Source organism: Calidris pugnax, unplaced genomic scaffold (genome assembly GCF_001431845.1).
Source record: "Calidris pugnax isolate Ruff unplaced genomic scaffold, ASM143184v1 scaffold217, whole genome shotgun sequence".
Classification (NCBI taxonomy): Eukaryota; Metazoa; Chordata; class Aves; order Charadriiformes; family Scolopacidae; genus Calidris; species Calidris pugnax.
In genome coordinates this window covers 482490-493403 of record NW_015090962.1, presented here as the reverse complement: position 1 = coordinate 493403, position 10914 = coordinate 482490, and positions in this window count along the sequence as shown.

The following is a 10914-nucleotide window of genomic DNA, read 5'->3' as shown; positions in this document are numbered from 1 at the left end:
GAGTTTAATGGGAGGATTTAAGTAGAGAGGGACGGATGGATGGATGGATGGTGAGAGGGGTGGATGGATGGACGGATGGAGAGAGGGATGGATGGATGGAGAGTGGGATCCGCCAGGCTGCAGCCCAGACTCTGCTGGCACAGCCCGAGCCGCAATTAAGAGCTAAGTGCATATTAAGCTCTTGCTTCTTCAGAATTAACCCTGGTGAAATGTTCTCCCCTAAGCAGCGAGCAGTTGCTGGAGGTCGACAGGCTGGAAAGCCACAAAGGAAAGAGAAACCAGGATGGGGACAAGGTCCTGACCCTCCTGGGGGAGTGCATGCCCTTGTTGCAGAGGGGCAGCCGGGACCCTCAGCGTCGGCATCTCCCCGACTGTCAGGAAACTTCTGCAGCTCCTCAAAGGGTGCCAGAAAACACAACATTCCTCTTAATGAGTCACCTGCCTCCACGCTGCATCAAAACCACCGAGTGGGTCTCATAGCAACTGCCAGATTAGCACATCTCCCTAAGCCAGGCTTATTCCCACGAGCCGGAGGGCTGGAGGGAGGAGTGGGCAATGCCAGCCTTTGGAAATGGGCAATTCTTCCCCCCACCGAGCCCCCACATACCTGCCAGAAGGTTCCCAGGGGTGATGAGCAGGGAACAAGCTCCAGGCAGCTCCAGCTCCTCACCTGCCTGTTAAATAATCTCTCCCCCAGCCCCAATCAATCTGGGAAGCCCCCGCCCCACAGGCAGCTGCCTCCCTGCCCCCCTGGATAAGGGGCTGGCTTAGCCCCCAGCCCACCCTGGGGGGCACCATGGGCTATCAGCAGGAGCTTCTCCTTCTGAGATGGTTGTGACCTGGGCGCTGGTGGCCCCCCCAGCCCTGGGCTGTGAGAGCTGGGCTACAGAGAGCCCTGCTCTGGCTGTGGCAGGGCCAGCTGTAGCCAATTTCCTTTGCAGGGATTTTCCTGCTCCCTGGAGCAAATATTGTTTCAAGCCCTAGTAGCCATGGCAAACCCCCTTCTCGCCCCCCTGTGCGATGGAGGGGCTCATTGCCCAGCCCTGCTGCTGTTCCCACCCCACCACATGTGGTTGCTCCATCCATCCATCCAGCTCCCACATTCCATGCACATCCTCTGGTGTGTTACGTGTGATATATTCACCATTCCCCTTGGCTTCCCACAGCCCCTGAGAGCCAGGGAACGGCTCTGCTGTTGCTTTCTGTGTCAACATCCACGCTCCACACACGGTTGTGTGTGTTGGGAGAGCTCTGACAGAGGGTGTAACCCCCCCTTGGGCTGCAGGAGTGATTTACTCCACTTTCCAGCTGGGTCCAGATACGGAGAGCACATAACGTGGGGAGCCCCCACCACAAGTAGCCACGGGCTTGCAAACACTGGCCGAGCCCTGGAGCACAGAGTGCTCACCGAGCTGGGGCTCGGGGGCTCTGGGATCCATTGCTGATGGAGTAGCCCAGGCTGGGGTGGCCACAGCACCAGGGGAGGGGGGGGGATGCTGGCCATGCTAGCTGCTGCTGGCAGGGAAGGTACAGGGAGGATGAGCATGCCCGGCTCCACTCCAAATCCTCTTTAGATCAAAAAGCATTTGATTCTGACTAATTTCAAAGCACCTTCTCGTCGTCCCCCCCCCATCCCAATCGCTGGCTTTCCCAGCAGAGCCCTAATCCCCGCTGTCGCCGCGGTGCTGAGCACGGTGCCAGCCTGCGGGTACCCACTGGCCCCATCCCCTCCGGGCAAGAGGGGCAGAATCTGGAGCCCCTGGGGTGGCCAAACCACCTCCTGCTGCCTTTGTGTGGAAATCATCTCCCCCGGGGTCTTGCTGCTGCTCCCTTCTTCATCCCTGGGCTTTATCCTGCTGATCGGGGGGCAGCCGTGCCCATCACGCCGCTGCCTCGGGGGTTTTGCTCCCTGGGTGCCTGGGTAGAGGAGATCTCACACGGGAGCGTTTTACAGCTCTTCACAACAAATTCCGGGAGGGTGCTTTAAGCCCCAGTGCTATTTGTGCCATTATCTGTGCCTAATTTTCCGTTCCAGCCCCTAACGTTTCAATTTCCCCCTTCACTGAGCTCCCGCTTTAATAGCTCTTCCAAACTTTGCTTAAGTTGAGAAGTGCCCATTTGGTACCGTCCCTGCCGCAGCCAACCGATGCCTCGCCTCCTTTCTCCAACTCCTTTCCCTTTTCTCATCTTTTTCTCCTTGAAAACGTGGCCTTTAGTTCCCCCCTCCCCTGGAATCGTGATGCTGGCCCTGCCGCTGCCAGGGACGCTGTGTTCCCTCGCTCAGCTCCCTCCCAGGGAGGGCTCTGGGGAGGAATTTCATGGAGGTTTTGTGATTTTTCACTTTTCTTTCCTTTCCTTTCTTCGCAGCCCTCAAACCTGGCTCAAGCTGACACTCTGCTTGTGTAGCCCCAGCGTGATGTGAGGCTGTGCTTGGCCAGGAAACCCTTCCACATCAATTTTGAGGGTCGGAACCATGCTCGGATGGTCTCCAGTGAGCTCAGCATCTTCTGGGCCTTTTGTCCCATCCCTGTGTGAGCTCCTTCCATGTGCAGAGCTCTTCTGGCTGGCTCTTCCCAGCTCCCAGAGAAAGGATGCTCCTGGGCTGTTTGGTGTCACTCAGCTGTCACCAGGCTTTGTCCCTGTCAGTGTGTCGTGTCCCTGGATGGGGTCTGCTCCCAACAGCTTGCTCCCAGTCTCCCAGGCACAAGGTCTTGGCAGTGAGCAGGGATGCAGGCTCAGGAGAAGGTTTTTTGGGGTCTCTTGGCTGTATCTTCCCTCATACCCCGCTGAGCCGGGGCAGAGGAGACCCTGGGAGGGTTGAAGAGCTCGGTACAGGCGGTCGCTGCTCTGCCCCCAGTCCATGATTTGCAGCCAGACAGTGCTAAAACCCGCCAGCCCTGAGGAAAAAGGTTTTATTTGCATTTTAAATATTAGCCCTGGCTCCTGCTTTTCAGCCACCCGCTCCACCTGATGGGCAAAGATCACGCACCTCTGAGCGTGCACGAGCCAGCTCCTGCCTGGATGATGGGTGACATAGCCCCAGTGTCCCCATTTCTCTGCCCAGGAGGCCACACTTTGGGGTGTCCTGCCCTCCAAAACCCCAGGAGAATAACAGTGTGAATACATCAGCCCAAAGCAGCAGCTGTGGGTGTCACCGGGTGCGGGATGGTTCCCAGCTGAGCATCTCTCTGGCCTGATTGAAGTCAAATTGGGGCTTTTCTGTCCCGGGGACTGTGCTCATGGCTAATTGCTTCCATGTACAAGTTTATGGACTGTTACACGGGTATCACTCTCCTCATGGCTCCACAAAGCTGTTTTATAGATGGGACTGGCTGCCATCCACTGCTCTGGGCAGAGCTGTGGGTCTGGGTGTCAGCGCCGAGTCTCGCAGCAAGGAGAAGGAAAACACGAATGAGAAATAGATGGAGAAAAACAAATGTCAAGCTGTGCTTTTTATAGACGCAGGGCAAAGTGCCGGCCAGGCGTTTGAACGTGGAGAAGTAGAGAAAGATGTGCTGGAAACACGTGCCTGGGGAGGATGGTGGGTGGGCTCCTGTATCACCGGGTGATGGGGACACCCGGCCAGCCCTGGACCGGGATGCTGAGCCCCGACTCCCCGCATCCCAGGAATGCTGGATGGAGACCAAAGGGGCTGTGTCCCTCACTGCAGCTCCAGATCTGCCCCCTTCACTGGGCCAGCGAGGTTGGAGAGAGGGGACATGGAAGAAAGTGTTGAGCTGTCATGGAGAGGATCCTGCTTTTCAGGCAAAAATGGGATGTGGGTTGCACCCCCCCTTTCTCCATCACCCCCATGAACAGAGTGGTCCCATGGGTTAGCAGAGAACTGGGAAATCCTCAGTGGTGCCCAGAGCACTGGTGAACTATGGCTTTTTCTGGAAAAGTAAAGCCCCAAGGCCATACTTGGGCCACGCGTGGTCGTGTTGCCCACTGGGAACACTGGGCGATGCTCCCCGGGCGGTGAAAGCCGGTTGATGTATTTGAAACCACCGGTGCTGTCGAAGTGGAGTGAGTATCAGGCAAAGAAATCAACTGTTCCCTGATCTAAGCCGACGGAAATCGATTGCTGCAGGGGGAAGCGCGGTCAGCCATGTCTAAGCCCTTTGACAGGTCAATAAATACCGCACCTGAGAGGACACCGCGGGGGACGGTGCCCCCAGGTCCCACCAGGGCTTTTGCTATTGCTGGTCCTGCTGGTCCTTGTCATGGCAGAGGCGAGGAGAGGGCTCCCAGGATGCCCACCACCAGCTCCTGCCTCCCATCCTCTGCTCCAGGCACATCACTTATTCACGCTCGAAAATCTGCAAAGGAAAGATAATAATAACCCCGCAGAAACTCCATCCCCGTTTCGGCCTGACAAGGAACTAAGATAAATGTGAGTTTTCAGTTAATATCATGCTCGGAGGATGAACAGAGCTACAGGAGCAGCGAGGATTTCATTCTGGTAAGTTTATTAAAAACATATAGACATGTCACTCCTGGCAGAGCTGAGCAGGTCCCGGAGTCTCAGGGCTCAGGTCATATCAGCGTCAATAAAACCCGAGATTAGATCCAACACCAGCCTGGCATTTGAATCCCGCAAATCTCATCCGTACGTGCTTCCTGAGTCTTCAGGAGAAGACGCGAGTCCCATCGGAGAGTGGGTTCTCAGTGCAGACTGTGGGCTGCCTCTGTGGTCCCCATCCCAGGTGGGCAGGTGGAGAAGAACCACGGACTGACCTCAACCATGAGCTTATCCCACCATGGACTGACCCCACCCATGGGTTGATCCCACCATGGGCTGATCCCAACTATGAGCTGATCCCACCATGAGCTGATCCCACCATGGGCTGACCCCAACCATGGGCTGACCCTACCATGAGCTGATTCCACCACGGACTGACCTCAACCATGGGTGGGCTTATCCCACCACGGAGAGCTTACCCCACCACGGACTGACCTCAACCATGAGCTGATCCCACCACGGACTAATCCCACCATGGGCTGATCCCAACTATGAGCTGATCCCACCATGGGCTGACACCAATCATGGGCTGATCCCACCATGGGCTGACCCTGACTATGAGCTGATCACACTATAGGCTGACCATAACCATGGGCTGATCCCACTATAGGCTGACCCCAACCATGAGCTGACCCCACCATGGACTGACCCCACCCATGGGTTGATCCCACCATGGGCTGATCCCAACTATGAGCTGATCCCACCATGAGCTGATCCCACCATGGGCTGACCCCAACCATGGGCTGACCCTACCATGAGCTGATCCCACCACGGACTGACCTCAACCATGAGCTTATCCCACCACGGACTGACCTCAACCATGAGCTTATCCCACCACAGACTGATCCCAACCATAGGCTGACACCAATCATGGGCTGATCCCAACTATGAGCTGATCCCACCATGAGCTGATCCCACCATGGGCTGACACCAATCATGGGCTGATCCCACCATGGGCTGACCCTAAGTATGAGCTGATCCTGCTATAGGCTGGCTATAACCATGGTCATGGGCTGACCCCACCCATGGGCTGATCCCAACTATGAGCTGATCCCACCATGGGCTGACCCCAACCATGGGCTGACCCCAACCATGGGATGACCCTAACCATGGGCTGACCCCACCATGGGCTGACCCCACCCATGGGCTGATCCCACCATGAGCTGATCCCACCATGGGCTGACCCCAACCATGGGCTGACCCCAACCATGGGCTGAACCCACCATGGGCTGATCCCAGCTATGAGCTGATCCCACCATGGACTGACTCCAAACATGCGCTGACCCCACCATGGGCTGATCCCACCATGGGCTGATCCCACCATGGGCTGACCCCACCACGGACTGACCCCACCGCAGCTGCGCCAGCACTTTCCATGCAGGTCTCCTCCACTGCGGCATCTTCGGGGCTCTTCCTTTCCAGCGCCCTCCTGCCATAATTCATCTCTCTGCCGACAGGCTTTGCTGCTTCAAACTGCTTATTAGCACAAATTGCCTGGCAGTAATAAACCGCTCTCTCAGCGCTCGTCGTTTGTCGGGCACGGAGATCCATGGCCAAACGCCGAGATGCCAGCCCCGCCGCAGGGCTGCTGCCGGGGGTCGGGGTGCTGACCCACAGTTTGCCTCACTGACTGGTAAAAGCAGTAAATAATCCCCTTTTCGTTTCACAATGGCACTTTTTGATGAATCGAATAATTCAAATCGCAGTAAAAGGGGGTTTTTTTCAGCCCAAAGTGCAGACACATTTGGGCCATGCCACCCGCTGGGAGCTGGACACACGCTGGGGTCTGGTGCCCATCCAAGGAGGGGGCATCTGAGCTCATCTGTCAGTGTCCCCCCCGTCCTGCCTCCGGCCACGGGCACCCACGCACAGCCCCATCCCTGTCCCCCATCCCCACGAGAACTAATGGCACTTGGAAAGGGTGGGAAGCGTGGAGATCTTGGCTGCGAGACCCATCAGCTCGGATGATGTACTTAAACTTTTAATAAGAAATAGCACTCAATACAGCACATTTTCCAGCATTTATTGAACTGAAGGGCCTTCTGTTGCTTCAGCGCTGAGCCCTGAAGCCTGTCCTGGATGATTTAAGAATGATCCATCTGGAAAATGATGCAGACAATTTGTTACATCCAGCCAGAGAGCCATAGAAACCACAATAACAAGCTTAAATGATTTCAGCATCGCTAAATCATCCAGCCCCAGCCAATCTTCCTCAAAGCCACCCCGAGGTGGGGTCACTGCAGCCTCCTCCCGAAGCCGATGCTCCTCCTGCAGCCCAGCCTGGCGCCAGGATCCTGGCTCCTACACACATCTTGATGGGTTCCCCATGGCCAGGGGGGACCCCTTTCTACCTTCCCCCTTCTCATCTCACCCCCTCCCAAATCCCTGTTTGCTAATAAGAAGGCAGGACCAGCTTAAACCCCCTTTCCCGGTGGACTCCCCTCTCTGCAGGCAGCATTGTTGCCTGTTGATGGTTACTACCTAGCCCTGGATAAATCAGGGCTTCGTTTTTCAAATTAGCATGTTGATTGATGCTTAAAATATCTCCAGCAATTACTTTGCCCCGGTATAATTATAATAATTAAACTCGGATAATGCTTAGTCCTACTTTTTTACCAGAACTGTGCGCTGCGGCATCAGCCCGGCTCCCGCTTTGTTTCCAGCCTTGTTTCTCAGTCTGGCTGGTCTGTGGGGCCGTGGCAGCCCCCAAGGGATGGGGGGACGGCAGCCCCCAGGTGCTGAAAAGGGTTTGGTGCCCCCACCAAGGAGCCCCCCGAGCCCCGAGGATGGATGGAGGCACCGTTCACCCCAGGGCATGGCACAGGGTGGCTCTGCCCCGGTCCCCACAGCGGGGTGGGTGAGGAGCAGGAGGGGATGCTCCAGGCTCCGGGTACCAGAGGGGGACAGGGATGGCTGGATCTATGGGGCTGGCTCTGTGGGGACATCATTTTGGCTCGTCCTGCCCTTTGGCTGCAATGCAGAAAGCTGAGCTGGGCAGCAGCTCCCGCAGCAATGGGGTGGGTTTGTTTTTGTGGTTTTCTTTTCTCATGGAGCACAAGAATTGGTGCGAATCCGGGCAGAACCCACCCTCTCTCCTCTCTCCGCTCCCCCGTGTCCCCCACATCCCCTCTCCCACAGCCCCCCCCGGGCTCAGCACAATATTTCTCCTTCGCCCTCCCAGCCGTGACACCCGCAACAATTCAAGCCGGCGAGCAGGACTCCGGCCGTGATAAATCGTGGGGAAAGGAATGAGATCCCAGCCCTGTATTTCATGCCCTGAAATCCCAGGGCTTCGTATCTGGAAGCCAACAGGGCTCCGTGGCTGATGGATGCAGCTCCGGGGGCCGCTCGCATCCTCTTGGCTTGTACACATCGCCGCGGTGATTTAAGCTGGCAATTTGGCCTTAAAATGAAGAGCATCTTCATCTTTGCCCCTCCCTGTATTCCTATATATTTTCCTGCAGGAGAGATTTTGGGGAGGATTTGGCCAGGCTGGGGATGGGGAGCATCTCTGGTCCCCACCTTGGCTGGTCCGGCACTGGGAGCTGCCGAGGGTCCCGGTCCCAGGGGGAGGCTGTCGCCGCCGGGAAAGGAGAGCAGTGGGTGGCTGTGCTGAGCTCTGTCTTCTCAGGTCATCCCTCTTCAAAGCTGACACAGACACTGAAAAAAAGGCTTTTTTTTTCCCCCTCTTTTCTAGGTCAGATGGCGTTTCGAAGAACAGCAGCCAGGCCGTCCCGCAGCGTCCCAGGGAAGGGCTGGTGGGGGCACGGGGGGGCTCTGAAGCTGTCCCCGCTGCCAACCAGAGCCCCCTCGGTGTCTGTCTGTCTGTCTGTCCGTCTGGCAGTACGAGGCTGTGCAAGGGCAGGGCACAGACAGCCCCAGTGTCGACCGCTATCACCCATTTCAGGGCGAATTTGCAAACAAGAAAATATCATTTTAACACATAAGGGTTACATAAGGAAGGGAACATAAAAGGTTCCACTTGAATATGAGGAAGAACTTCTTCACGGTGAGGGTGGCAGAGCCCTGGAACAGGCTGCCCAGGGAGGGTGTGGAGTCCCCTTCTCTGGAGATCTTCAAGCCCCACCTGGATGCTCCTGAGTAACATGTTCTGACAAGCTCTGGGCAATCCTGCTTCAGCAGGGGGGTTGGACTGGATGATCTCTATGGTCCCTTCCAACTCTAAAAATTCAGTGAAATTCAGTGAAACACACAACTGCTCACGGCAAAGATTCCTCTTTCTGTAAAAGATGTATCCGGGTTAAGGGATATTCCGTAACGCCCGCTTACCTTATTGCACAGCTCTTGGTTTAAAACATCATTAGCGACGTTTAATTAACTCCCTAACCGTCCTATTAAAGGGCTTCCCTCTTTCAAGCCCTTTGTCCCAACGTGCACACGCAGGTGTCCCCCGCAGAGCCCACACTGAGCGAGCTGGGGACCCTGTGCACTCTCACCTCCGTCACAGGGTCGGGAGGTGGGGACCTGAGGGGGTGTGTGAGACCCTGATGGGATGTGAGAGACCCCGAGGGGATGCAAGAGACCCCGATAGAATATGTGAGACCCTGAGGGGATGTGTGAGATCCCAATAGGATGTGCGAGACCCCAAGGGGATGTTCGAGACCCCGAAGGGATGTGCAAGACCCTCTCCCTGCGATGCATGAGACCCCGAGGGGATATGTGAGACCCTGAGGGGATGCCTGAGACCCCAATAAGATGTGCGAGACCCGAAGGGGATGTGTAAGACCCTGAAAGGATGTGCAAGACCCCAAAGGGTTGTGCGAGACCCTGACAGGATGTGCGAGACCCCGAAGGGATGTGTGAGACCCTCTCCCTGGGATGCATGAGACCCCGAGGGGATATGTGAGACCCTGAGGGGATGCATGAGACCCCAGTAAGATGTGCGAGACCCCAATAAGATGTGTGAGACCCCAAGGGGATGTGCAAGACCCCAAAGGGTTGTGCGAGACCCCAATAGGATGTGTGAGACCCCAAGGGGATGTGCAAGACCCTCTCCCTGAGATGCATGAGACCCCGAGGGGATATGTGAGACCCTGAGGGGATGCCCAAGACCCCAATAGGATGCACAAGACCCCGAGGGGATGCGCAAGACCACGACGGGATATGTAAGACCCCAATGGGATGCATGAGACCCTCTCCCCAGGATGCACGAGACCCCAATAGGATGCATGAGACCCCTGAGGGGATATGTGAGACCCCAAGGGGATGTGTGAGACCCCGATGGGATTTCTGAGACCCCAAAGGGATGCGCGAGACCCTCTCCCCAGGATGTGCAAGACCCCAATAGGATGCATGAGACCCCCGAGGGGATATGTGAGACCCCAAGGGGATGTGTGAGACCCCGATGGGATTTCTGAGACCCCAAAGGGATGCGCGAGACCCTCTCCCCAGGATGTGCAAGACCCCAGTGGGATGCATGAGACCCCGAGGGGATATGTGAGACCCCAAGGGCATGCGTGAGACCCTTTCCCTGGGATGTGTGAGACCCCAATGGGATGCATGAGACCCCAAGGGGATATGTGAGACCCCAAAGGGATGTGCGAGACCCTCTCCCCAGGATGCATGAGACCCCAATGGGATGCGTGAGACCCCAAGGGGATATGTGAGACCCTGAGGGGATGCATGAGACCCCAGTAGGATGCACAAGACCCCGAGGGGATGCACGAGACCCCGATGGGATATGTGAGACCCCAAGGGGATGCATCAGACCCTCTCCCCAGGATGTGCAAGACCCCAATGGGATGCATGAGACCCCAAGGGAATATGTGAGACCCCAATGGGATATGAGACCCCAAGGGGATGCGTGAGACCCTCTCCCAGGGATGCGAGAGACCCCAATAGGATGCATGAGACCCCAATGGGATATGTGAGACCCTGATGGGATGCGTGAGACCCCGATGGGATATGTAAGACCCCAAAGGGATGTGCAAGACCCTCTCCCCAGGATGTGCGAGACCCCAAAGGGATGCATGAGACCCCAAGGGGATACGTGAGACCCTGAAGGGATGCACAAGACCCCAGTAGGATGCACGAGACCCCAACAGGATGCACAAGACCCCGAGGGGATGCGCGAGACCCTCATGGGATGTGTTAGACCCCAAAGGGATGTGTGAGACCCTCTCCCTGGGATGTGTGAGACCCCAATAGGCTGCATGAGACCCCAAGGGGATATGAGAGACCCCAATGGGATGTGTGAGACCCCGAGGGGATGCGTGAGACCCTCTCCCTGGGATGCACAAGACCCCAGCAGGATGCACGAGACCCTCTCCCCGGGATGCAGGCAGGGCCATCTCTCAGCCAACGGCTGCACAGCCAGGGAACCAGGGACAATTCTCCAGAGAAGCCCCCGGGCTCCTTCTTGCCAAGGGGTC